The sequence below is a fragment of the Bidens hawaiensis genome, unplaced genomic scaffold, assembly GCF_021521415.1.
Source record: "Bidens hawaiensis isolate Kalapana, Puna unplaced genomic scaffold, B.hawaiensis_p1.1 tig00035169_1, whole genome shotgun sequence".
NCBI lineage: Eukaryota > Viridiplantae > Streptophyta > Magnoliopsida > Asterales > Asteraceae > Bidens > Bidens hawaiensis.
Genome location: NW_027505358.1, coordinates 32,873 through 59,731, shown reverse-complemented (window position 1 = coordinate 59,731; position 26,859 = coordinate 32,873). Strand labels below are relative to the sequence as shown.

Below are 26,859 nucleotides of genomic sequence, written 5' to 3'. Positions count from 1 at the left end.
GAGAAAAAAGACAAGATATCGCGTAGTACAATTCTTCCAATTCCTAATAAAGAAGATAATAGCTAATGTAGTTCATATATACACATGTGGCATCTTACACTAAAAAAATATAACACAACCTTTGTTTGTCTTTATTAAGAGTAGAGAGTTAGTAAATAAATAAATTCTATATAATACATTTAAAGAAACATATAAAAACTATTTATTATTTAAAACATCGGAACATGATTAGGCCACGTGTTGTGGAAAAATGGTCAAAACGCCCCCGCCTCCCTCTCAATTGGCCGGTTCTCTCCTTGGCCCCACTTTCGTTTTCATGTATCGTTGTGTAGACAACGTTGGGAGCCTTTTTAAAGTTAAAAAGGTCAAACTCGCTAGAAAAACAAAATGTGACCATAGTCTCTGCTAACTTCTTTTAATTCCTATTGTGCCTTTTCCTTTTAGTAGTACAGATTTTGATCGTTAGACTTAACAACAAAGTTCTAACCTTTCTATTTTGTAATTTCCATTATGCCCTATCCTTTAGTAAGAAGACAATATTGGTAGTCAGATGGGGGTATCGGGTCAAAAAAAATTCAGGTCGGAACGGGCTCTAGTCAAGGCAGACTGATTAAAAAATGGTTATTTTGGTTTGGGGGTAAAGGTTCAAAACAAATTCAGGTTGGAAAAGGTTCTCGTAAAGGCAGACCGATTGAAAAATGGTTTTGTTGGTTTGGATTAAGTCGGTATGGGGTCAGAAGGCTGATAACAGGATATGCTCGGTTTGGGTTAGAACCGCTTTTAACGAGAATAGGTAGTGGCCATTAACACATCAAGTTAAAAGTTAGCCAAATAAAAAAACAAAAACCGGTGAGTCGGGGGAGGGGGGGGGGGGTTCTACAAAGGTGAGAATTGGCTCCAGTAGTTGGTTATTCACTCTCTTCTACAACAACTTAAAAATAGTGATATAAAAGTAGAAACTTAGTTGTTGTAATTTTCAGAATGTGTAATTTCAGAATGTGTAAATACACCTCAAACTTAGATTTTGCAGAAGCAACAAAAAGAAATTTTATCAATGAATCATAAGGCCAAAATGAATCATAAGGCCAAAATGATAAATAATAATAATAATAAAAACAAACAAAAGGAGATGAAAGTCAACAGTAACACCGAGAAATTTAATCGGAAGAAACTTTTCTGGTTGTTTAACAAAGCTTCAACATGATCCAACAATACGAAAAGAACAATAATAGAGCAGCCAAAACGGGCGGTCCGAAGGGGGTGAGATTTTTTTTCGCGAACACCCATCCCTACACGTTTAGTACCCGTACCCACCTACTTGGTACCGATATAGGTAGTAAGATGTAATCTTAGTACAACTTATAATTAACCTATGTGGTACCCAGCTAGCGTGTAATCCATTTACAAAGAGGAAACATTTTAGGAATTATAGGTTATAATTAACAAGTATTCAAAAATATTGGTAATAACAAAAGAGATTTAACATATAAGAAGCATACATTGACATTGAAGACGACGATATCTTCAGCACGAATTTGTTCTTTATGTGCAAATATAATATCACTCTGCAAGATATAGCGAAATGTATTAGTGTCTCTTTAACTAACAATAGTAAACAATAATGTAGACAGGTAACAATTCACTTGCCCTTTTGAAGCCAGGCTCTGTACTTCCAGAAAACACAAAATTAACAGGTGTTTAACGCATCAGCCCTTTGCTTATTATTAATGCAGGTTTAAGTATAACAATCATAACTGTAAACATTATCAAATGTACAAGGTTCAATAATGGTACCATTATCCAAGAATTAAGATATACAAAGCCTGCACAAGTGCTCATAGTCTAAGTTAGGGGTGTAAATGAGCCGATTTGCTCGAGATCGGCTCGTTAAAACTCAATTCGAGCTTAGGTTAGGTATGGCAGGCTCGTGAGCCTAATTGAACGTTCATTTATATTTTGTATTTAATATATTTATACGCTAACTAATATTACATATAAACATATAATAAAACATACTACATACCATTAAAGATGTATATATACTACACAGTACACACCATTTTTCTCGGCCAACCCCACCACTAAAAACTTAAAGAACCTGTTACATGTACAGAAGATGAAGTGCACTGCCTTTGAGGTCTAGTGTTCCAATCCCATCTTCAAGAGCCAAAGTATCATTAGTGTGTGAAAAATCATCAGGGGACAGGGCTTACAAGTGAAGTTGTTGATCTCTGTGTAAAATGTAACAAGATTTATAAGCTTAGAAACATTATAATTGATATTTATCAGCAGGAAACCTGCGCGATGCAGCGTGATCCAAAACACATTAAAATAATGGCAATGTTGGTTTGGTTTGGGTTGAATCACAAGTCACACACAAAAAAATTACCGGCAAACAAAATATTATTAACCTAACTAATTAATTATTTTGCTGATCTATCACATATGCAATTCATGAATTCCTTAAGGTGTTAATATAACCATTTATCATATTATAAGTTGATCTTCATGAACTTTGACTTGACAGTAAAGAGTTCCTACTCAAAACTCCAAACAAAATAAAATAAAAGTTTCGTAAAAAAAACTGGGAAAAGATATGATGCAGAAGATGATCTTGACAGCTTCAAAAATTCTAAAATACTATATGATTAAAATTTGTCATTTTGTCTATGCATATACCTTTTTAAAATGGCCAGTTTTCACACAAACCAAACCAATACCTTTTTAAAATAGCCCGTTTTGACATGAACCAAATGAATACCTTTCTAAAACAAGCCATTTCACACGAACCAAACTGATACCTTTTTGAATGGCTTTTTTTTGCCCAAACCGAAACCGATACGTTTTTAAAATGGGGCCTGTTTTGACACTAACCAAACCGATACCATTATAAAAGACCATTTTGACCCGTACCTTTTTAAAAAGGATCGTTTTAAGCCAAATTAAAAGGATACCTTTTCAATAAATGATTATTAAGAATAAAAAATTATTGATCTAAAATTGAGTTAACAAGGGTATAGCTAGAGATTTACCTAATCCTTGAACCGCAAAAGTCATTTATTAAAATCAAGAACTGAGTCAATGAGAGCTGAAAGTGGTCTTTGTTTTTATAAGGGCTGAGTAACATATTAGGTTAAGTTAGTATAAAATGTTATAACCGTTGTAACTCTTCAGCATATTCTGAACACTTCGGGTTTAGAAACTATTCAAGCAAAGGAAGCGCTGCTGTTCAAGTCAACCTGTTCCCAAAAAATAGTATCTTCTATGATTCTTCTTATCACAATACAAGCTATTGGTAATAGAATGATACTGCAAAAAAGGATCAAAACTAAGCACAAAGTGTCATTTTAATCATAAAAAGAAAAAGAAAAAAAAAACGAATGTGTCAACTTCAACCACAACAATCATAAATGGCTTGAACAAAAAATCCTATTTTCATTTAGGGGTTTACCAACAGCAAAATTGAGTATATGAGCAAGATGGATTTCTGTTTTCAATTAGGGATATAGGAAAGACTATATTCAATATACGATCAACAAACTAAACAACTATGAATTCAACAAAACTGACAATCTATAACAATGAAAAACAAAATCAGAAACTGAAGACCCTTGAAACGGAAAAAAAATGTATAACCGGAGAAGAAGCATGCGTACCTGTCTTTGGTGATGCGATTGTGGGTGGTGGCTGAGCCGAACTATACTTAAAGAATCATCCTCCGGTAACGGATGTTTGGCTCCTCAATCGATAGTAGAACAAAACAGACGGTCCAGAATTAGTTGCACATAATTGAACAAGATCCATTGAATTGAAACTGAATAGGATCGATTGAATTGAAATTGAACAACACAGACATAGATTACCTGGAATTCTTACCCTAATAGAGTACTATCGTGAGAGCTGGTATAACTAAATAGAGTTTGGAATAATAAAACGTCAATTAATTGATGATGAAACTGACAATGAATGGAGCAATCAATTGAGTTAACTTTAGCGGTACAATTGAAGGTATAAGGTCGCCACCGGTGTAGTAATCAGTTTTAGCGGCGTCTCCCTTAATTAATTTAACAGCATCTTAAAATGGCAAAATTACTGTTATGTCCGTCTAAAATGTTTTATATGTAATATATAGATATAGATAACAATCTCCTTTTCGATGTATAAACGTTTAATTTAATATTTTATGTAAGGCCCCATTCCCGGTAACCCCTACTTTGGTGTTGGATTTACTCATAAACACAGTTCTAAAATCAGAGTTAATTTAACCTTTCGCGGAATAATGTAACACTTCAACATCACATTACAAATATTCATTTTTGTCTTAACATACAAATTGTCTTTTCATAACATAACATAAAATAGTCATGACACTTCTTCAGAGATGTCAGTCTCTTTAGCTCGTGCCATGTGTCCCTCCTCAAGCCAACTGCCTCAACCTATTTGCCTGTGTGCATACTAAAAGTCAACTACGCTGAGTGAGTTCTAGTTAATCAATTAACATACAATACATTCCTATCCTTACTCATACGCGTCCGAAGATACGTATTCATACATTTCTTTGCTATTACTTCTTTCACACATACTTTATATACATGCATACGTACTTACATACTTTCTTTCATAAAACCCTATGGTATACCATAAGCTATTCCATCTTAAACATCTCAGATATTATAAGGGTCTGGTCCCTAACATCTCAGATATTATGAAGGCCTGGTCCCTATCATAAGCGCATACTTTACTTGTCTTATGTGTATGATATTTACATACACATTCATTCACATAACCATCATATAGTAATAACATTCAATGCACGATCATACACGTATCATATACCTATCACTTAAGATAAGCATTTTAACTGCCACATAGGAGTATCCACACAGCCCCGAAAACATAACAAGGAAACGGGGCTAGAACTCACCTGGAGCCGGTTTCTCTCGCCGTTAATGGTAATGCATTTCCTTAGTTGTGCACGGCTAACTGTACAATACATTACGCGTGTCAATCATCAATTACTACTACTTCCTACATCTAAGTTAATGAAACTCTCAACTAATGGGGGTCCGGGGGCAGCGCCCCTGGTAGCAAGGTCTAGGGGCGGCAGCCCCTAGCAAGGTCCAAGGGGCAGAGCCCCTGGCTGGGGTTGAGCTAATAGGTCATTTAACAAAAACGCATCAGAAAATGAATCGGGTCATATTTTAATAACAACTTAAACAATTTCGCATGGGAGGAATTTCGCATAGAATTTCGCTTCGCATAACTTTTCGCTTCTCATGGATGAGTGAAGCGAAATACCTGTTTCGCTTCTCACGGCTGAGCGAAGCGAAATACCTGTTTTCGCTTCTCACGGCTGAGCGAAGCGAAATACCTTCCTTTCTTCGTTGTTACCATTTTAAAGCCATTTTACTTCGTAACTCTTCCTCAGGACCTGATTTTTACTCTTTTTTAACTTTCGACACATTCTGACCCCATGCACCTGATCCTGAACCCATATCTCTCATAGTCCAAACGCCATCTTTTTATCTTAAAGTGCACCCGAGAGGTTATAACTTACCAAGTTTATATTTTTCTTACATTTCACAACCCGATCTATTATTATATCTGTTAGCATGCCGATTCTAACCATAAAGCTTAACCATTTAAACCGAAACCTACCTTTTGCTTCGGGTTCGAGTTCAGATCCGGACAATACGTAGATCTGGACGTGATTCTTGTTATTTGATGATGTCTACACACAGGATTCTTCCTCTTTTTACACGGATTTGGATCCGGAATGTAGAGAGAAAGTGTGTGTGTGTGTTCTTGAGTGTGTGTGTGGTGAAAGGTAACAAAAATGGTGAAAGGGTGGAGGGGTTAGGCTTTATATAGGAGGTCATGGGCCCCACAACCCACTCACAATTCCAAATCCAAATATTGACCAAACATTTAAAACACGACTAACTTAACGACACACAGTTAATAACAAAACTTTCCGCCATTTATTATTTAACAAAAGTTGGATGTTACATTTTATATTTATAAAAAAAATCGTTTTGAAGCTTAGTGATAGTCGATTTATGCAAACGAGTATAAATACTTAGGTTACTTATTTATTTACTAAAAAATATAATTATAATATATATATATATATATATATATATATATATATATATATTGATGGGTGTCGAATCCAACAAATAAAATAAACCTACTTAGACTTACTCTGAATAGTATGAATGGAAGTAAGGTTTGTGTCCTCAGAGATACAGATTAACTTTATTATACCAAAACGTTTTAAGTGCAAACACGATTGTTTTTAAAGGGGGGATTTTGATTTCAACGTAAAACTAACGAAAGCAAATTTATTATAAAAATGTGAACTCAAATATTTAGAAACTAATTCCAACACTAAGGCCATTTCTTGATTTAATTCTAGCTTATGATCATTAACAATTATGGTGCAATGATATTTATTTAAACGATTTGTATCAATACTAGACGTCACGCCGTTCGGACATCCACTCTATCTAATGTCTAACCACACACTGTTCGGTGATTAGAGCCAACCCGCTACTCCAATCTCACGCTGTTCGGATCTTAGTGTGCGGGTTGCGTGATAGAAGTATCGATTATAATTAAGCACCCACGCCGTTCGGAATGTTTAATTATATTGTTTTAATTCTATAATGATTTTGGGTTCATAGACAAACACAAAATATTATTCGTTCCTTTTATCAAAACTTAAAAACTGATTAGGGTTTTAAATATTGATGAACTTTATTAGAAAAATTAATAAGGTGATCAAGTTTATTAACAATCTAATATATGCCGGTGTGGAACCGGGTTTAAGCACAAGAATCAAACAAACGAATCACATAATTGTTTCACACAAGTTTTGAATCAAAATCAAAATACCTTAGTGTCGAAATTATATTGATTTAGCAGGACATGGTGGCTAAATCAATCGAACCGTTAAAAAAACAAAACATGAAACAAATGATCTTACTAACAAAATCAACCAAATAATGCTCTCTTCTCCTCCTTGGAATGTTTATGCCGCCAAAGAGAGATGTGTCGTCCCTTTTTTCTCTCCTCTCAAAAGATATATATCTCCAAGTCCCCCAGCTAAATTTGTTCACTTATCTCATTAAGCTTTCTGGCCCATTTAACTCTAATATTATAATTTAATTTTCAGCCCAACACATTTAATTTTCACCACACTTGAGTGATGAGTGCCATTTGCTCCGTTTGTCAATTGTAAATGTGTGGCTCAATTAGTCACACAAAATAATTCAAACATCTAGCAAATGTTTAATCTAACTTATTAATTTGCTAGTTCCAATATCTTGCCAACCTTGTAACTTTCAGAACTTAATTTATCATTGCTTTGGACTTGTAAAATTGAATCCTTTCAAGTTCTTGCTCTCGTCTCTTGCAACCGCTCCGCATCCAAAAACAATAAACGATTCAAAGTAGACTCCGCTCCACAAAATAAAGGTTTCACAAATTAAAGTGACATATGTACACTAAATGCATTATATATGGCAAAAATTAAGTGTTTAAAGTGTTATAAAACGTGCCAAAAATGCAACTAACACACACACACACACACGAAAACCTTAAATGAAACTTTTAACATTGAAAGTTTAGCGGGTATCGGTTCGTAAAACTAATTTAGGTTAATTAAAATAATTCTAATAGGTTAAATTGAGAAAAAAGTGTAATCAGGCTATATATATATATATATATATATATATATATAGAGAGAGAGAGAGAGAGAGGGAGAGGGAGCAAGGTTAGAATAAGAAGTTAACATTTCCTAAGAAGTGTAGTAAATGATTAAGACCATTGGATCAAATTAAACACATAGGGGTAAGATGGTCCATAGAATTTTTATTCTTTTTGAAATGTATTTACGTAATTTTTGGAATCAATTTAAAGTTATTATACATTATTATCTCCTTTCTTAATCTTATAACAACCAAACCACCGTTCATCTCTTTAGACCCACTACCATTCACCCATCTGACCACCATATTCACCCGCCAATCACCACCACCATTCAATGACGGCACATGCTCCGGAGTGTTTAATCTGCATATCTTGGATTACGGTGTACGGCGGTATACGCCGGTATATGGTGTACGACAAAACACGGCGGTGTATGGCCGGAATATGGTGGAACATGGCAGTGTACGGCCGGAATATGGTGTACGGCGGTGGCGGAACACGGCAGTTATTGGACAATTCTTGGTCGGTTTTTTCTTGGTCGGATTTTACCGCCGGAAAAAGCGTGGTGCAAGAACATGGCGGTGTATGGCCGGATATGGCGGAACACGGCGGTGTGGTGTACGGAGGTGGCGGAATACGACTGTTACGGCGGAACACGGCGGTTTACCGACGCGCGAGGTGGATGGTAGTGACGGTGGAATGGGGGTGTACGTCGGCGGAGGCGGTGGTGGTGACGGCGGACGTGAATGGCGGTGACGCTGGAGTGGGGGTGTCTGACGGCGGCGGCGGAGGCGGTGGTGGTGATGGCGGAGGTGAATTAAACATCGCCGGCTTAATATGCTATGCTTTAACATATATTTTTTTGTAATTAGAATTAATACTTATTATGTTTTAATTATTGGGGTGTTTTTGTTAAGTGTGTTTTTGTTCTTTATGTTCTTGGTGTTCTTAGTGTTCTTGGTGTTGTTGATGTTGTGTTCTAAATATGGATTAATATTTGGTATTGTATTTTAAAACACACTGTAATACAGATTACGATGTGTTCTTGGTGTTGTAATTTAATTTTGTTTCCATATATAATACAACACACTAGACAATGATGCCCTTAAAGTGTTATAAAACAAGTATTAAAATAAAACACACCGCCTAAAAACCACACTTTCCATCTAGACCATCAGATCACTAAATCTAACGCACCAGATTACTTCTTACACTTTTTAGACACACTTCAGTTCTTATTATAACTCCACCCCTATATATACATATATATATATACACATATATATATATATATATAATTATATATACACACACACACACACATATATATATATAATTATATATATATACACATATAAAAAGGCTAATACGACAAGATATTTCAAGCTAAAAGTGGTGTTTGGTTTGCTTAACGAGTGGAGATTACTACTAGTTTTATATAAATTTAGTTTAAATATATTTAATTAATGTAACATCTTGGATTTTTCGAACCCTTATTCGTTTACATAAAACCCGATTCAGGACCTTTTTTGGATCTTTATCAATAATATTATCAAGTATTTATGAGTATTTAAAAGTTGTATTTTACACTTTATACCCCTCATGTTCTTAAAGTAGTTAAATCCTTAAATTAAATTCAAAATATTCAATATTTACACATTTTATGAAGTATAAGGGCATAGGTTGCCAAAAATCCAAAACTTGCTCTCTTGATGCAGGGGCGTCGCGCGACGACAGCCACCTCATGTGGCTGCACAGTGTGATGTTGATGCTGGACAGAATCCTTAGTTGATTTAGTATCCTAGTTCGTTTTTGGCCTGGAATCGCTTATTTTAGGACTAAATCGAGTGAATTAAGCCCCAAGAAATCTCCTATAGCCTAGATACATGTCCATGTTCATTACTTGTTGTCCAAGAACGAATTTTACTAATCTTTTCATTGATTTCGTCATTAAATACTTATTCGGTTACTTAAACGAGCAAACTAACCAAATTGGTTCGATTTTGCATATTTATATAAACTACCTCATATTATCTGTCATAAACTTTCTCTAAACCCTAATATATCAATCTCAGTCGTCACCTCCTCTGTTCTTCATCATTCTCTTCGGTTTTTGCTTATTTGTTTGAAGATACAAGTATTGAAGTTTGACTTTGCTTATGCATCGACCTGTGACTCATCTTCTCGGTTGATCCTTTAACTTTCCGGGTAAGTTGTAAACTATAAAATCATTCATACATATTCCCTAGTCAATAACCTTCAATCAATTTCGGTGGTTGAAGGGTGTTGACCGGTCAATTCGCTTAATAAAACCCATTAAAGGGCAAAACAGCCAACAAGTTTGACTTTAAGTTTTCTCATACTTCTGGTCAGATTCAACATTCGGTCCAGAAGACTTTTATTCTTGTAACGAAATTTTAAGGCTATTGACCAAAACCCGACTTCCGACTCGCTGTTCGGATTCTGGTCAGTACCGACTCGCTTGAATCTTTAAATTAACATAATCGAAGATCTAAACATCTGTTTAGATTTATTCCAGCGGCAACGAGTTCATTTTTACTTATATATCATATCTTAAAGTTTCAGGTTCATTTGATTTGTTTTGTTCGACGCGTTAGTGGACAACTCGCTTAATCTTTAGCTCGTTTATTTGTAATCGTATTCACTTGCCTTTAATCTAAGGTGAGTTTTATCATTCCCCTATTTTACTAAGTTTCCTAAACGTTTTGGGGACATATGCGTACTTATTCGTATTTCATAATATATATATCTCAAAAATAGCAAACGTTTAATTGTGTGTGATTAATCAAATATACTTGTTACGTGCTTACTTGTTTATGTGTGCATTCGCATTCGGGGAGGTCCAACTTATTCCCTTGTATAGGGTACTCATATTATAGACCCGCGCCTGATTCGCTTGGCAACGGTCTTATTAATTGTTCATGGTTGATTTACTGACACCCGATTCGCTTGGCAATGGTTAATTGACACCTTATTTGCTCATGGTTTGATTCATTACCACAATTTATTACATTTTGCTTATTTCTTTTATTTATTATATTAATATTATATCATTGCAAAAACTGGTGATAATCTCACTCAACATGTGTTGCTGACAAACTCTATTTTCTACGGATATGCATGTTGCCATTGAATTGAAGTTTGAAGTATGGACATTTAGAAAGACCTTAGGGTTTTAATGAAGACAATTATTATTTAAATCTTGATTGGATTACCTGTATTAAATTATTTATTTATGTTTTTGAATATTTGTGCATTGTATTTGAAATAATTAACTTAATATATATTGTCAGCTATATTTACGATAGTATCTTCAAGCTGTGAACAATCATGCTCGCGCCCCGGAATTTCCGCCTTAGGTTGTGGTGTGACAGAGTGGTATCAGAGCCGAAGGTTTTAAGATAGGTCGTCAGAAATTGTCCTAGTCATATGTTATGACCCTATACGTGCTTATCTGAACTGCCTTATGTGCTTATTAAATTGTTTACAGCTTATATAGGTTAATTATTTTAATTTATATTTTATTTTATTTATTGTGCACACACACAAGATTTCCGAGGTTATGCCTCACATTCAAAATATTTTTAAATCCTCTTTAGATTGCCTTTTATTTTGGGAAATTCCTTAAGAATTCCCGTGTTTTGTTTTTACTCCCTCTCCTTAGGGCATGGGAGTATCACATGTTCGATAAGTAACCGTAGGGGTGAGAGAATTGTGACTCGGGCCTTGGCAAAGCAGTTCCGAGAACCAAAGGTAAGACGCTATTCCTTACCTGGGGGATAACCTGACCATAGTACTCGAGCCTCTAGGCCAAAGCAGAACAAGATGTCATACGACCGGACCCCTAAGTGGTTAAACGTAACCGGCTAAACGGTTATATTCCTTTTATAAAAACTGAATTCACGGTGGTTCGTGGCTAAATTCGGGAAATTTTCAAAATTGTATTTTTAATTATTTTAAAATGCTTAGTTGGGTGAAAAATCTATGTGAATCCATGGGCACTCCAACTATCCATTTCTCAACCCGTTTTTAATTTGATTTTCTGTTGGAACGTATAGTCCGGGGTGGTTCCCGAGATACTACAACTGCTCATATTTGATTTGTTGATTTGATATTTAGTTGGGTCGGTTAAAAACGCCATGTAACGTTCATGGGCCGACCAACTCCACTGATTTGATAATTCGTTAATTAGTTGGGTAAATGCCATGTAAATGCTCATGGGCTGACCAACTCAATTTTTTGTTATTCGTTATTTTAATTGGGTCAATAAATTGCCATGAAACGTTCATGGGAGGCCCAATTTACAAAATTTATGTTGCTTTATTTAGTTGGACCATTCAAATTGCCATGGAAATCTCATAGGAGGTCAACTCATTTGATATATTTTGTTATTTTATTTGGGATCTTAAGCTACCATGGGAAGCCCACGGAAAGCCCAACCCAATAAGAGTTTACTTTTGAAATTTTTATAAACATTATATATTAAATTAAATATTTCAAAAATTATTCACATTATTTTAAATCACGACTCGTCCTCGAGTCATCACTAGCACAAATTTTATTACACTTCTATATTATCTCACATCAACTTATTCACATAACTTACCCATCATCTCATAAAATTTCATTTTTGGTTCTCGTAGAATGTCTTCCCTAGGAAATCATTGTCGTAATCAGCGTCGTCCATCGGCTGCTCATGATCGCCGTTTGGCTGCTAGAATCACTAAGGAAATTGCTGCTATGCTTGGGATTGCTACGAGTATGCCTTGGGAGGAATTCAAGGAAGCTATTGCTCTTGCTGTCTCACTTCCCGATGACCCTGTTAGAGATGAAACCCTACCTCGCCAGGACTCTAAACCTACCTCGGAAAACTCCAAAACCAAATCCTCAACCGATGCTAAGACCGAACCCAAACCCACTCCACGTAATGACAATACTTCACACCACAAACGTAAATCCAACCACCAAAACTATGCTGCTAACCAAGTCAATCCTCAACCCTCCAACCAAAATGCTCCTAACAAGAAACCCTATACCGGACCTTTCCCATTATGTTCTACTTGTAACTATCATCATCCGACCCAATCCCCGTGCCGACTTTGCACCCAATGCAACCGCTATGGTCACCTTGCTAACACTTTCCGTATACCGCCCGGTACTCAAGCTGCTCCACAACGATCTGTTCGCCTACCCTGAGAACCACTACTACCTCACATGCGCAAAACGGCGTTCCTAATACCCGTGCTTGCTACCATTGTGGAGATCCTACTCATCTTTGCAATATGTGCCCTCAACTAATCCACGTTCGCCAAGCTCAAACTAGGACTGCACCCTGCTACACTACCAATGCTTATCAAGTCCAAACCCATCAGTCTTACCTTCTCTAAGCTCTTCCCGTCAATCAAGATACTTCTTACTTATCTCACATCTATCGAAACCCGTACCCGCAAGCTCAAGTCTACCAAACTTACACCACTCAAAGCTCACTAGTGTCATCCTTTCGAGCTCAACCTACCTAAACTATTCCAAATCCACCTGCATCGACTGCTCAAGTTATTATGGATCCAACTACCTCAAGTACTCCAAGTCAAGTGAATCAAGTCAACCGTAACTGGAGATTCTTGAAGACCCGAAGACTTTTGTTGCCTTCATTATTTCTATCTTAAGTTATCTTATCTTTTTCGTTTATGCATTGTATCGACTCGTTAGTTATTTGCGATATTGAATGATTTCAATTTGAACTATTTTGAGCGTTTAATTTCATGAATAAAGTTTCTTTATCAAAGTTAATTTATTAGGATCATGTACATCTATCTCATTTCCTTATTCTCGACCACCACGATTCATAAGAACATCTTTTTCACAAAATTTGTTTCCTTTCAATTTTCAAAATTGCACTTCTAAAAGCAAAAGATGTTTTAGAAATTTCACAGTTTTATATATCCAACTCGAACATTTATTAATTATCTTATGAATTTATCTTTAAAATTATCAAAAAATTTGTTTTCTTTTAAAAAAAATTGTTTTCAATGTTTTATAACCCACATGATGGAACGGATTATGGACCATCCGACGATAAGAGTAATTATGGTTGCGAACATAATTATCCAAGTCCTCACATTGAAATCATAATATATACAATTGTGTGTCATAATCCAAAACCGAAAGTAGTTTAAGTAATAGTACAAATGTTGAAATGATAAGGACATGGTGGATACCCCGCTGGTACATCCTAAATATAAGTGCCCTTATCGGATGGTCATTTGAAGCGTTGCTTCGATTATTAGAAGTTCTATGTTATGATATTTTTCTTAAAAATTTTAATTATTTTCAAAACCATTATTTTTTTGTTTTCCTTAATTTCGGGACGAAATTCCCTAAAATAGGGGAGATTGTAACATCTCCGGATTTTTCGAACCCTTATTCGTTTACATAAAACCCGATTCAAGACCTTTATTCGGATCTTTATCAATATTATTATCAAGTATTTATAAGTATTTAAAAGTTGTATTTTACACTTTATACCCCTCATGTTCTTAAAGTAGTTAAATCCTTAAATTAAATTCAAAATATTCAATATTTAAACATTTTATGACGTATAAGGGCCTAGGTTGCCAAAAATCTAAAACTTGCCCTCTAGATGTCGGGGCTCTGCCCAACGGCAGCCACCTTATGTGGCCGCACGGCGCGATGGTAATGCTGGACAGAATCCTTAGTTGATTTCGTTTCCTAGTTCGTTGTTTGCCCGAAATCGCTTATTTGAGGACTAAATCGAGTGAATTAAGCCCCAAGAAATCTCCCATAGCCTAGATTGTCACACCCTGACTTAGGGCCTAGGCGTGGTCGCGTGTGACTAATAGTTGGTACCTGTTTTGTAAATATATCAGAGTTGCGGGTTGATTTAGCGAAAGACTTTATTGAAAATAAATTATTATTATTATTATTATTTTGAAAACTTTTCAGATATTGAAAATCCGAGTGCTTACAAATAAAATATTAATTTATTTCAAAAACTTTTTTGGAAAATGAATATCCAAGTATTTGATAAAGTTTTGATAAACCTGTTCATATTATTTTAATAATTAAAAAATTGAGCCATCTCCATATAGCGAGCTTCTATCTCCATGAGCAACTCAAATCCTCTACCTGTATAATACTTGTTTTCCTGAAATGGTGGGAAAAATATGTCAGCTATATGCTGGTGAACACGCTGACACAAAACATTTAAGTTACTTAGTTATCCCCTCAGGTATCTTATGACCCGACCCATCGTGGCTTAGGAAACAACCAAGTTAAATTTACTATTATAAACCTCCAGTTATACTTGAAACCTCTCAGCGATACCGCAGCATCGAAGTCTTAGCAACTATCAATATACACGAGATAATCCCCTCTCGGACATTACTTAGGTCCGGCCCAACGTGGCGGAGGCATTAGCAAGTGTGGTGCGGTGTGCCCACCGTCTACCCACATATGTAAGGATCCAGACAAACGTATACAATAGCCTGAGGGCCAACATTACTTTTGTTTATAAAGTTTTAGGGATATAATCCCATGCAAACATTCACAGACTTGTTTTATAAAAAGTTGGACGTATTCACCTTTCTTCTTGGTTAGTGTTTCTCACCAATTTGTCTTGTTACCTTGGACCTATAGTACGAGAATAATGTTTTGTAAGTACTAGATAAATGATCTAGCTTCAGATCTTTAGTCCGATTGCATAACATTTACCTTGACATTTATCTCTTTTATAAAATGTAAGGACCTCTGGTCCTTACTTTTGTTAATCATTTATAAACTACGTTTCATGAAGAAACGTACATGTCACATTTCTTTTATCATAAGAAATATTTATAAAAATCTTTATAATAAAGACATAATATTTTATTTATAATCTTGACTCATAAAATCTATTTTCTCACTTTATTATATAATCAAGGTATGGGCTATATCCCGGACTAGGATCTAAGCCATGTATAATATAATAACCGGGCAGAACCCCTACCTAGTATGGCTTATTATACGAAATGTCTATGCTCTACTTGGACAGCACTTCTACTTGAAGGAAAGTCGAGAGAGCAACTTGGAAGAATTCTAGCACGAACTTCGAGGCCAAAAACATCGGAATATCGATATATCGGGGTTATGGAAAATTTATCGAGGTTGTGTATGTGTTTTGGAGTGTGTGGGATGGATGTGAAACACCCCATGGCCGATCTATTTGTAGAAAATTTTCTGCATCTTCGCGTATCGCGAAGCTGCTTCGCGTATCGCGAAGATGCACTAGTTTCGCTGAGTCGCCGCGTAGGCTTGTCACATGTCACCTAGGCCTGCCACGTGTCACCGCGTGCTGACGCATGTCCCGTGACGTGTCCTGTATCTTCGCGTATCGCGAAGATGCAACTTAGATTCTTCGCATATCACGAAGATGCAAAACTTCAAATCTGTTCATTTTTAGTCCATGATCTTTTAGTAACTTGCCAAGTCTTGATCTCGTCCCTCACCGCATCGGTTTATAGGAATTGAATATAAGATTAAATAAAATGATGTGTATTAGACATGGTGGCCATGGTTTCTTTTCTTTATATACATATAAATGTGAGGACAGATTATGATGAGTTGCTATTTCCGTGGCTCCATTTCCTTTAATGGTGTCCAACACTAAAGATTGTATTATAAAACTATCCACGTGCAATCACTGAAATCATCCAAATTATGAGGATTGAAAGCTAAGCTAGACATGTAATTTTTTAAGTATTATCGTAAATATATGGATAAACATATGAATATACAATTTGTATAGCTGCTAACATATATATTGATTTTGAACAGTTTCTTCTTATCTAATAGAATTTACTTTACTTTTCTGAAAAGATATATTAGTAGATTTATCCAACGTATCCATTAGCGGTTATATAATGGTTTATATAATTAAACGTTAGCTAATTTAAATTAGAAACTTCTTAAAATTTTTCATAACTTATTTTAATATCATTAGTATCCTTCATTTTAACCTACTATTTCTATCTCTTTGCTCTACTTTTTGTACGAGGGTTAAAACCATGAATTATGTAAATCATGAATGAAGTATGATAATAAAATATGTGAATCTCATATGTTGTTGGTATTTATGTACTTCCATTCAAAGAGCGCATGTATACGGCGTGTTCTTTTAGTATACTCTTATTATTATTATTAGCATCACAATGTCTTATATATTGTGTTTTAATGTCATTTAAAATGCACACTTATTCAAAAGATCATATCTCTTACTATAAGTTCAAAACGTGCGTTGCACCTGTATGTGTATATAATGTTAGATATTAATCTATTATTATTATCTATTATATTAAAGTCTTTATGTGCATATATGTATATACATACATATATATATATATAGCTTAGATTGTTAAACAGTGTTTATTAGTTTTAGACGTTCGTTAAAATATATATCTCATGATTAAAACAGTCGTTTTTATTAACCAACGCGCAAGAAGCAATATTTTAAATATAAACTAAAATATATGTCATAATCATAGCGTTTGTTTGCACCCACAAACGTTGAATATTACACTTTCGGGTTTTCAACCTTAAAAAGTTGATTCTTTGGGAATGAAATTTTGATGGGTGTTACATAGATACATGTCCATGTTCATTATTTGTTGTCCAAGAACAAATTTTACCGATCTTTTCATTGATTTCTTCATTAAATATTTATTCGGTTACTTAAACAAGCAAACTAACCAAATTGGTTCGTTTTTGCATATATTATATAAACTAACCTCATATTATTTGTCATAAACTTTCTCTACCCTAATATATCAATCCCAGCCGTCACGTCCTCTGTTCTTCATCATTCTCTTCGGTTTTTGCTTATTTGTTTGAAGATACAAGTATTGAAGTTTGACTTTGCTTATGCATCGACCTTTGACTCATCTTCTCGGTTGATCCTTTCACTTTTCGGGTAAGTTGTAAACTGTAAAATCGTTCATACATATTCCTAGTCAATAACCTTCAATCAATTTCGGTGGTTGAAGGGTGTTGACTGGTCAATTCACTTAATACCCGTTAAAGGGCAAAATAGTCAACAAGTTTGACTTTACGTTTTCTCATACTTCTGGTTGAATTCAACGTTCGGTCTAGAAGACTTTTATTCTTGTAACGAAATTTTAAGGCTACTAACCAAAACCCGACTTCCGACTCGCTGTTCGGATTCTGGTCAGTACCTACTCGCTTGAATATTTAAATTAACATAATCGAAGATCTAAACATCCGTTTGGATTGATTCCAGCGGCAACGAGTTCGTTTTAACTTATTATCATATCTAAAAGTTTCAGGTTCAGTTGATTTGTTTTGTTCGACGCGTTAGTGGACAACTCGCTTAATCTTTAGCTCGTTTATTTGTAATCGTATTCACTTGCCTTTAATCTAAGGTGAGTTTTATCATTTCCCTATTTTACTAAGTTTCCTAAACGTTTTGGGGACATATGCGTACTTATTCATATTTCATAATATATATATCTTAAAAATAGCAAACGTGTAATTATGTGTGATTAATCAAATATACTTGTTATGTGCTTACTTGTTTATATGCGCATTCGCATTCGGAAAGGTCCAACGTATTCCCTTGTATAGGGTGCTCATATTATCGATCCACGCCCGATTCGCTTGGCAACGGTCTTATTATTTTCTCATGGTTGATTTACCGGCGCCCGATTCGCTTGGCAATGGTTAATTGACACCTTATTTGCTCATGGTTTGATTTCATTACCGTAATTTATTACGTTTTGCTTATTTTCTTTTATTTATTATATTAATATTATATCATTGCAAAAACTGGTGATAATCTCACTCAACATGTGTTGCTGACAAACTCTATTTTCTACGCATATACAGGTTGCCATTCAATTGAAGTTTGAAGTATGGACATTTAGAAAGACCTTAGGGTTTTAATGAAGACAATTATTATTTAAATCTTGATTGGATTACCTGTGTTAAATTATTTATTTGTGTTTTTGAATATTTGTGCATTGTATTTGAAATAATTAACTTAATAGATATTGTCAGCTATATTTATGATAGTATCTTCAAGCTGCGAACAATCATGCTCATGCCCCGACATTTCCGCCTTAGGTTGGGCTGTGACAATTACAAACATTTGAGAAAAGTAATAAAAATGAAAACAAACAACAAAACCGGGTCTAGGGACTTGAGCCTGCGCCCCAAGCCGGTTCAAGTGTTTACGAGTTTGCACTTGCCACTGGGTTAAGTGTCTTACTTGTTCTAAACCTGAAACATATTTAATTTATACACTGATCAAAATAATACTAAAACCTAATATAAACCTTTATTAATCAAAGCCAAAATTTGATCAGATTGCCCTCTATCAATGCAAATTGACAAAGGGTTTTTGTTATTGAGATTGAAACGAACATAATGCACAATCTAATTACCCGAAACGATGACGAATTGTATGAGAATGATGATATAGGGTTTTGGCTTCTAATAAAGACTTGAACTTGATCTTACACAGCTTCTGAGACAAAATTGATAGGGGGCTTAGGTTCACAGTGATCGTATGATGGTGCGTGATCTTTTAATTGACTTAATATCATGCATTTATAAAGTAACAAGTCCAAATCAGTCCGTGTACAAAGTAAATGAAATTGATTCGATTTAATTATTTAGCTATTATTGAGATGATTGCAGAATTTGATCCAGTAATGCAAGAACATATCAACACATAAAAGATAATGAAATTCGTAATCATTACCTTGAGCACAAAATGCGAAATGAACTTATTTGTTTGTTAGCAAATGAAATAAAAACTAAAATTATTAAAAAGTTAAGAAAGCTAAATATTTTTCAATTATACTTGATTGCACCCCCGATATAATCACAAAGAACAAATGTTCGTTGTCTTACGATGTGTAGATGTTTTGTCAAATCCAATTCAAGTTAATGAATATTTTTAGAGTTTTTAATAGTAGATGATACAACCGGTAAAGGCCTTTTTAATGTTATTATTGAATAAATTAATAATTTAGGACTTGATGTGAATGACATTAGAGGACAAGGTTATGATAATGGATCAAATATGAAGGGAAAACATCAAGAACTCCTATTGAATGTTTTAGAACCGATTATTTCTTATACATAGTAGATCATGTTATATCTTCACTCACAAGTAGATTTAATCAATTTAAACTATTTACGGTTTTTTGTTTAGTATAGAAAAGTTAAAATCGTTCACTAAAGAAACTTTAAAAAAGAAGTGTATTAATCTTGAAATCTTTTTGAAACATGACGGTAAGATAGATATTGACGGTTTAGATCTATTTCAAGAACTAAAAATGCTAAGAGATGTTATAGATTTAGAATCCGACACACTTATTAACATATATTAAATTATATTAAAAACTTTGATTCTTTTTCGAATGCTTATATTGCCTACAGAATTGTGTTAACTATTCCCGTAGCTGTTTCTTCCGCAGAGCGTAGTTTTTCCAAATTAAAATTGATAAAAAAAAATTATTTAAAATCTACAATGTCACAAGAAAGGTTAAATGGTTTAGCTCTTTTGTCGATTGAGAAGAACTTTTTGACAGAAATTGATTATGATTATTTCATTAAACAATTTGTATCTAATAAAGCTAGAAAAATAAATTTTATGTAAGCATTGTTTTCCATCGAAACGATTTTAACTTTAAAAAAAAATTAACTCCGCCAACTATAAACGTTTTGGTTTATTATTGCCGGTCCCAAGCCCGGATAAAGGAGGGGAGTTTATATTAAAAAATATTGAAAAAAAGCCTCCAACTTGATTGTTAGCTTGAGGCATCTAAAAACCTTGGGTCACAACTGGATTTAATGTGACTATGTAATCTCGAACTCACTAACGCATAAGTCTCATAAGTGTATAAATCATGTGGGCTGATATTGAAATTATAAAGAACGAAGGCTGAAGGAAACATAGGTTGACAATAATCTCACATGAGATTATTGTTGCCATCAATCCCACCTTTTATACTTTTTGCTCTCATTGAACCTTAGGGTAAATCACATGAATGAAGGAATTAAGGGGTAAGAATATGATGGTGATTTTTAAGGGTATAAGGACATTTTGCCCATATCATATGCAACCCATGTGCAGTTAATTAACGTGTCAAAATTAGAGATTATCAGGTTAAAGACGAAACAAATTTTCAAATAAAGGTCATTGATTAAAAGTGGTTTTTCAAAATATCTTTTAGGTAAAATAAAAAAATACATAGTTTCATAGGAAGAGTAAAAATAGATGCAGACTCTTGGATCGAGTATCTAATGATTGAGATTAATAGTTTCTAAATACCAGATAGTTCTTAATTGTGGCACGCCCACATAGTGTCACACCCACATGGTTTTCCAATTCTAAATTTTATGTCATTCTTACCATTCTTAGGAAACTCTTTATTCTTATTTAAACTTAGAGGTGCACAAATCGGTTTAAAACTCAAAACCGGTTTGGGTTAAAACCAGTTTGGTTTGGTCAACAAAAGTCAAAACCGGTTTATGATCGGTTTCGGTTCGGGTTGAAACCGGTTTCTTACAATGTTACGATCGATTTCGATTCGGGTTTTGATCGGTTTCGGTTCGGGTTTTGACCGGTTTTGGCCGGTTTCGGTTCGGTTAACCGGTTTTGGTGGAGAAAATTACAAACCGGTTCTGAACCCACGGTTTCAATCGGTTCCAAACCGGTTTCTACATAATCGGTTTCAAACCGGTTCGGTTTCGGTTCAGTTTTTGGGTCGGTTCGATTAACCGGTTTATTTGCCCACCACTATTTGAACCCTTCAAAATATCCATCTCCATAATTTGTGTAAAACATATAGGTTATAATTAGTAATTTAGTCTTGTTAAATAATTTGAAACTAAACTAATCCATTATTGAAAAATATAAAAACTAAAACATCCATTATAGGTTCATATAACTGAATCAAACAGATATGTGTTCACCTCCGAAAAAAAGTCTCAAATCTATTTAAATATTTTCATTTTATGTGATCCATTCGCAATGTCTTGTAGTCAAACATATATGCACAAGTTTGTGCCCATGATTGCTTTTGGCATGATCCAAATAGTTTTCCATTTGTTAGTTCAAAAGCAATGATATGTTGCCCCTCCATTGATGGTTCTTATCGCTTCAATCACTTACTTGAAATCTGTGGATTCTAGTAATATTCTTCAACTTTGTTGAAACTGTTAACACAAAAGGCATATGGACCATTGAAATTGATCAAAAAGTAGTGGTGTTACTTTTGAGTAATGAACTTACCTTTTTACTTTTAGTTTTGTTTTTAACTAAAAAAACACACATGACACACCCTTTTACAATCTATTTCTAAAATCCACTTATTGTTCGTCTTGTGGGACATGAGTCTATACTAATTTAGTGCGGATAGACATCACATGCCACGAAGGACAACAATTTTTGACACGACACGAAAAGAATAAGTTTTGAGTTGGTTGACATGACTCTTTTTTTTTAAACAAGTCAACTCAAGCACGATTCGTTTAAAAAGCAGGTCAATGACTCGATCAAAACACAACCCACTAAAAAATAGGTTGCCTTGTTAACCTGTTTAAGAGTTTAAAAAGAGCTAATCTTATGATTTCATAGATGAAAATTACTAAAAATAAAAATTAAAGTTAAAAATTGTGATTTTTAATTTCTATATAAGTATTAACTTTTAAAAATGAAATCAAATTCCCTTTTAAACCATCTTGTTGATTTATTCTTCGCTACAAATCTTAAATATATATATAAACGAAACCTTTCTAAATTCATTGGAAGATAATAATAAGAATAAACCGAAAATAGAAAGATCGGACGATAAAATCCGTGCTATCTTTGTTCCCGTGCCTTGAGCTCTTCAATCAATGATTCCAGCACTTGAAAACCTTCAAAATCTTCATTCTTTAGCTCTGAAATCCGTCCAAAACGGCTGTAGGTAGGAGTGTGGGAATACTCTTTGGACCCGACCAGCCCTTTTTACCAGGCATCAAAACAATATTTTGATTATTATAAGTTATCACCATAACCACACAAAAGGTCACATTTACATACCAAATGCCTATGTATTTTTAACCTTTACAAACAGCAAAACTAAGAAATGCTATAAAAAGTTGATTACAGAAAGTATTAAAGTTTCAATGTAACCTTCAATTCATTCAAGTTCCCTTCATCCGAGCGAGAATCATGATTTTGCAGCCTTCGGTTTTTCAATATAGCTTTAAATTCCTTCACCAAATTAATGTACTTCTTCCTTACTTCTGCAAGAGGATGCGCCTCGATAGCCATTCTCAGCGGCGGATCTAGGAATTTTTTTCGGGTGGTGCACTACGTATAGATGCTTCAATTTCATAGAGTCGAGTATAAAAAAGTTTCGGGTCGGTTTGAGGTTCGGGTTGGTTCGATGGCAAAGTTCATTACACAATAAAAATACGATAAAATAATAAAAGACCTCTAAGTAGATAAGCCCGTCTAATTTCATCTTTTCGGGTTGAACCGAAAAAACCCGATACCCGGACCCAAAAAAAACCCAAAACCGGACCGATATGATGCAACTCGGTTATTCATTGGTTCCTATCTTTTGTATTTCTCGTGTTCAGGTCAGTCCTCAGGTCTGAACCGAAGAAAACCGACCTCAAGTAAACCGACCCGTTAAAAGAAATGGTGTAGAAGAAGGTATGGTGGTGGTCTTGGACCAGTGATGCCATGAAAGGGCAAAGTAATGGTGAAGAAATAAATATATTCTGGTCAAATTTTTGAACACATCATACTTGATGAAGATGAAATGGTGAAGCAAAGTAATGTTTTTGAATGCAGAAATGAAGAAAACGAAACATTTCTTGATAGACAAGAACAATAATGTTTTTGAGTTAATAAATATATTCTTTTCACTGGTTTTAGAGTTACGAGATGCAATATTGATTTTTATATAAGGCTTAACTAAAAAAGTTCAAAAATAGCACACCATGGCCGGATCAAACCCACGACCTTGCCTTTACAAAACCAAGTTTTTACCGACAAACTAGCGGTCATAGTTGAGATTAAGCTGGTTCCTTCCTAATTTATAAGGTGGTTCGTATAATACTTTCTATATAAAAGTACACTATTATTTCGAAACTCGGGTGGTTTCGAGGAACCACCCCCTTTCTATATAAATCCGCCCCTGGCCATTCTATCACAATACGCTTCTTTTAATATCGAGGTGCATGTATTATTCCTCAAAGAAAAATAAAACACAAACGGATGTCGCTCAAACATCTTATGACCCTTTTGTGGCAACCCCAAATACTTCCTCAAACACAAAACCCTCTTCCTCTCAACCAAAATGCTCAACAAATAAACTAAGCAGTTCTTGGAGCAAACCCACGACCCGTTTCTCAGCCAAATCACTACCCGGACACAAATCCAAACATTCCTCGTACGGTGAAACATATGGAATTTTCTGAAACCCGTCTAGCCAATCCAAAATCTTTGTTTTCAACCTTCAACCCTTAGACGGAAATAACGAAGTCGAAATGTCTTCTGTTCGTCCACTTCTCAACGCATTCTTTTGAACCATAGACAGCATGTTTTCTGTTTCAACAACCGATAACCCCTTCAACCCGTCGCCCATTTCAACTACCTTAAAACACCCACCAACGTTTCCGTCTAAATAATCATCCGGCAACCCTAAATACCACAACACCCCTTTCATCATCTTCAATAGCAGCCTCTTTTCAACACTCATAAGTATCAACTTCTTTAACCTTTCTTCTAACTCATCCTTAGAATCCCGATAAACGGCTTGTGGATGGAATCAATTGAATCAAAGTATGAATCAGTTTTCCATTTCATATATACATTCGTGTAGTCGTGCTTTGAAACGTATTGCCAAGTGGGTGTGAATTGATTTACCAGTTTTCTGAGATTTCGACGATTGGCGACACTCATAATAATCTATATCTAAACCGATTAATCAATCAATCAAAAATCTGGGATGGATCAAATCAGACAGGAGTGGTGGTGAGTGGTTCCACCAAATTGAAGACATAACTAACTACAATGCTTTCAGACTGCAAAAAGAAGTAGTTTTCTGATGATGATTTTTCAATCAAAGTAAACAAAACCATGTAATTAGGATCAGTTAGGTAGCTAAATTAAAAAACACATACGGCAACACCAACACCAACAAGAATCATCCTACGAAGGGCTAGAAAAATAAGTAACTTATACTGGGTTATTACTTTTTTTTTTTAGGTTTATTGGGATTCTTATTGGTCGGAACCTCGAGCTATTTTGGTAGAAATTTGATATCTTTCTTTTCGTCTCAACAAACCGGGTTTTTTTTTCCACAAGGAATTGTGATGTCTTTCTATGGGATTGCGGGTCTTTTTATTAGCTTCTATTTGTGGTATCAACTTATGAACTGTTCAGCGGGAAGTTTTTTATTTAATAAACGAATGAACATGAATAATTAAATGTTTTGTTTGTTCATTTATGTTCATGAACATTTGTTTATTTATATATGTTCATTTATGTCTGTTTACCTATTAATAGAAAATAATTAAGCATTATTTGGATGAAATGTCTGCTTAATGGTTTTATATTTTTTCGTTTGTGTTCATTTAAGTGTGTTTATTTGTGTTTGTTTGTGTTTATTTACATTTTGTTCATATATGTTCGTTCATCTTTGTTCAGTTATGTTCGTGAACTGTTCGTTTAGATATTACACAAACAAACATGAACACATTCATTTTTGTGACACCCCGTAAACTAAGTCGATTTTCGTACAATCACTAAACATGATTTCTTAATGTTAATTCCCTCTTAATTTTAAATTTTGTGAAGTGTAATCAGATTGGGTCTAGCATTAGCCCTCAAATTCAAGCCACATTGTATCTAAGTAATTTATTGTAATTATGCAAACTTTCAAATCTATCCGTCAGATATGGACATGGTGATAAACTATTTAAATGTTTGAAATATATTTAAATGAACCTATTGAGTTTTGAATTCTATACAATATAATTATATTTTGTAAGTACTTTTATAAAATATTATCAACAAACACCAAACGGTTTATCAAGAGTTTATTATTTGCTTGGAGATTCTACTTTGACGATACATTATCGGTATATGAACGAGCGAATATGTCTAGCAACTAATGGGCAACTAATTTCCAAGAAAAGTAAGTAAATCATAAGAATTGGTCCTAATGAAAAAATAAACTATCCTAGTTGACTCTAAATTGATTTAGATACATAGTACTAATAAGTTAAATATCTACATACATCATAACAAGACCTAGTTGGTCAACCAATATCTCCTAGCACCACCTACCCCATCAACCCACCATCCCTTTCCTTCTTTTCCGTTATCTCGTCTGACTTCATACCACCAACATCATCTCATCATTTTTTTTTTGCAAGTACCAAGAGCTTGTTCAAAATTTTACCCCATCACAAGATTCATATCTAGATTTTTGTAATAAGCTAACCATATATTCATACTGTATAACAAACACGTGTGTGAGCATTTGTATCTTCAAAAAACAAAACTCAGACTCACATACTCATTCACCGTAAACCACCCACCCTTAGCCGCCACCTTACAACCTCTCATCCTCCTCTCAATTCACCAACACTGGCCACCATCATCTAAGAGCCACCTCTCTTTCTCTCACTGTTCAATCATACCACTGTGAACCACCACCTCACGGCCTCTGCTCTCTACACCCTCTCTCTCTCTCTCTCTCTCTCTACAACACACACCTACGCTGCTACCGTCTCTCTCGCTCGACATCCCAAACCATCGTAGACCACCACCTCTCACCACACAAAACACCACCAACAACCTTCCTCTCTCTCCCGCTTCATCTCCGTTCCACCGAAACATGTCCGCGTCGTACTGTAACACCCCCGCAATACACCATTACCAACCCATCACCGAAAATGGCCATTTACATCACCACCTGTAGTCACCTCCACCTTCATCGCACTACTGGAACTAGTGTCATATATAGACCACCACCTTTTGTCTCTCTAGAAACCCCCCACGATCTCTCTCCCTATTAACCACTGCAAGCCACCACCTTA

The 26,859-nt window shown here is 34.8% G+C and overlaps 1 pseudogene; it reads right to left on the bottom strand.

Annotated features, from left to right (window-relative positions):
* Positions 1–22,810: 22,810 nt before the first annotated feature.
* Positions 22,811–26,659, bottom strand: LOC143612674 (protein WHAT'S THIS FACTOR 9, mitochondrial pseudogene; annotated as a pseudogene).
* Positions 26,660–26,859: the final 200 nt, after the last annotated feature.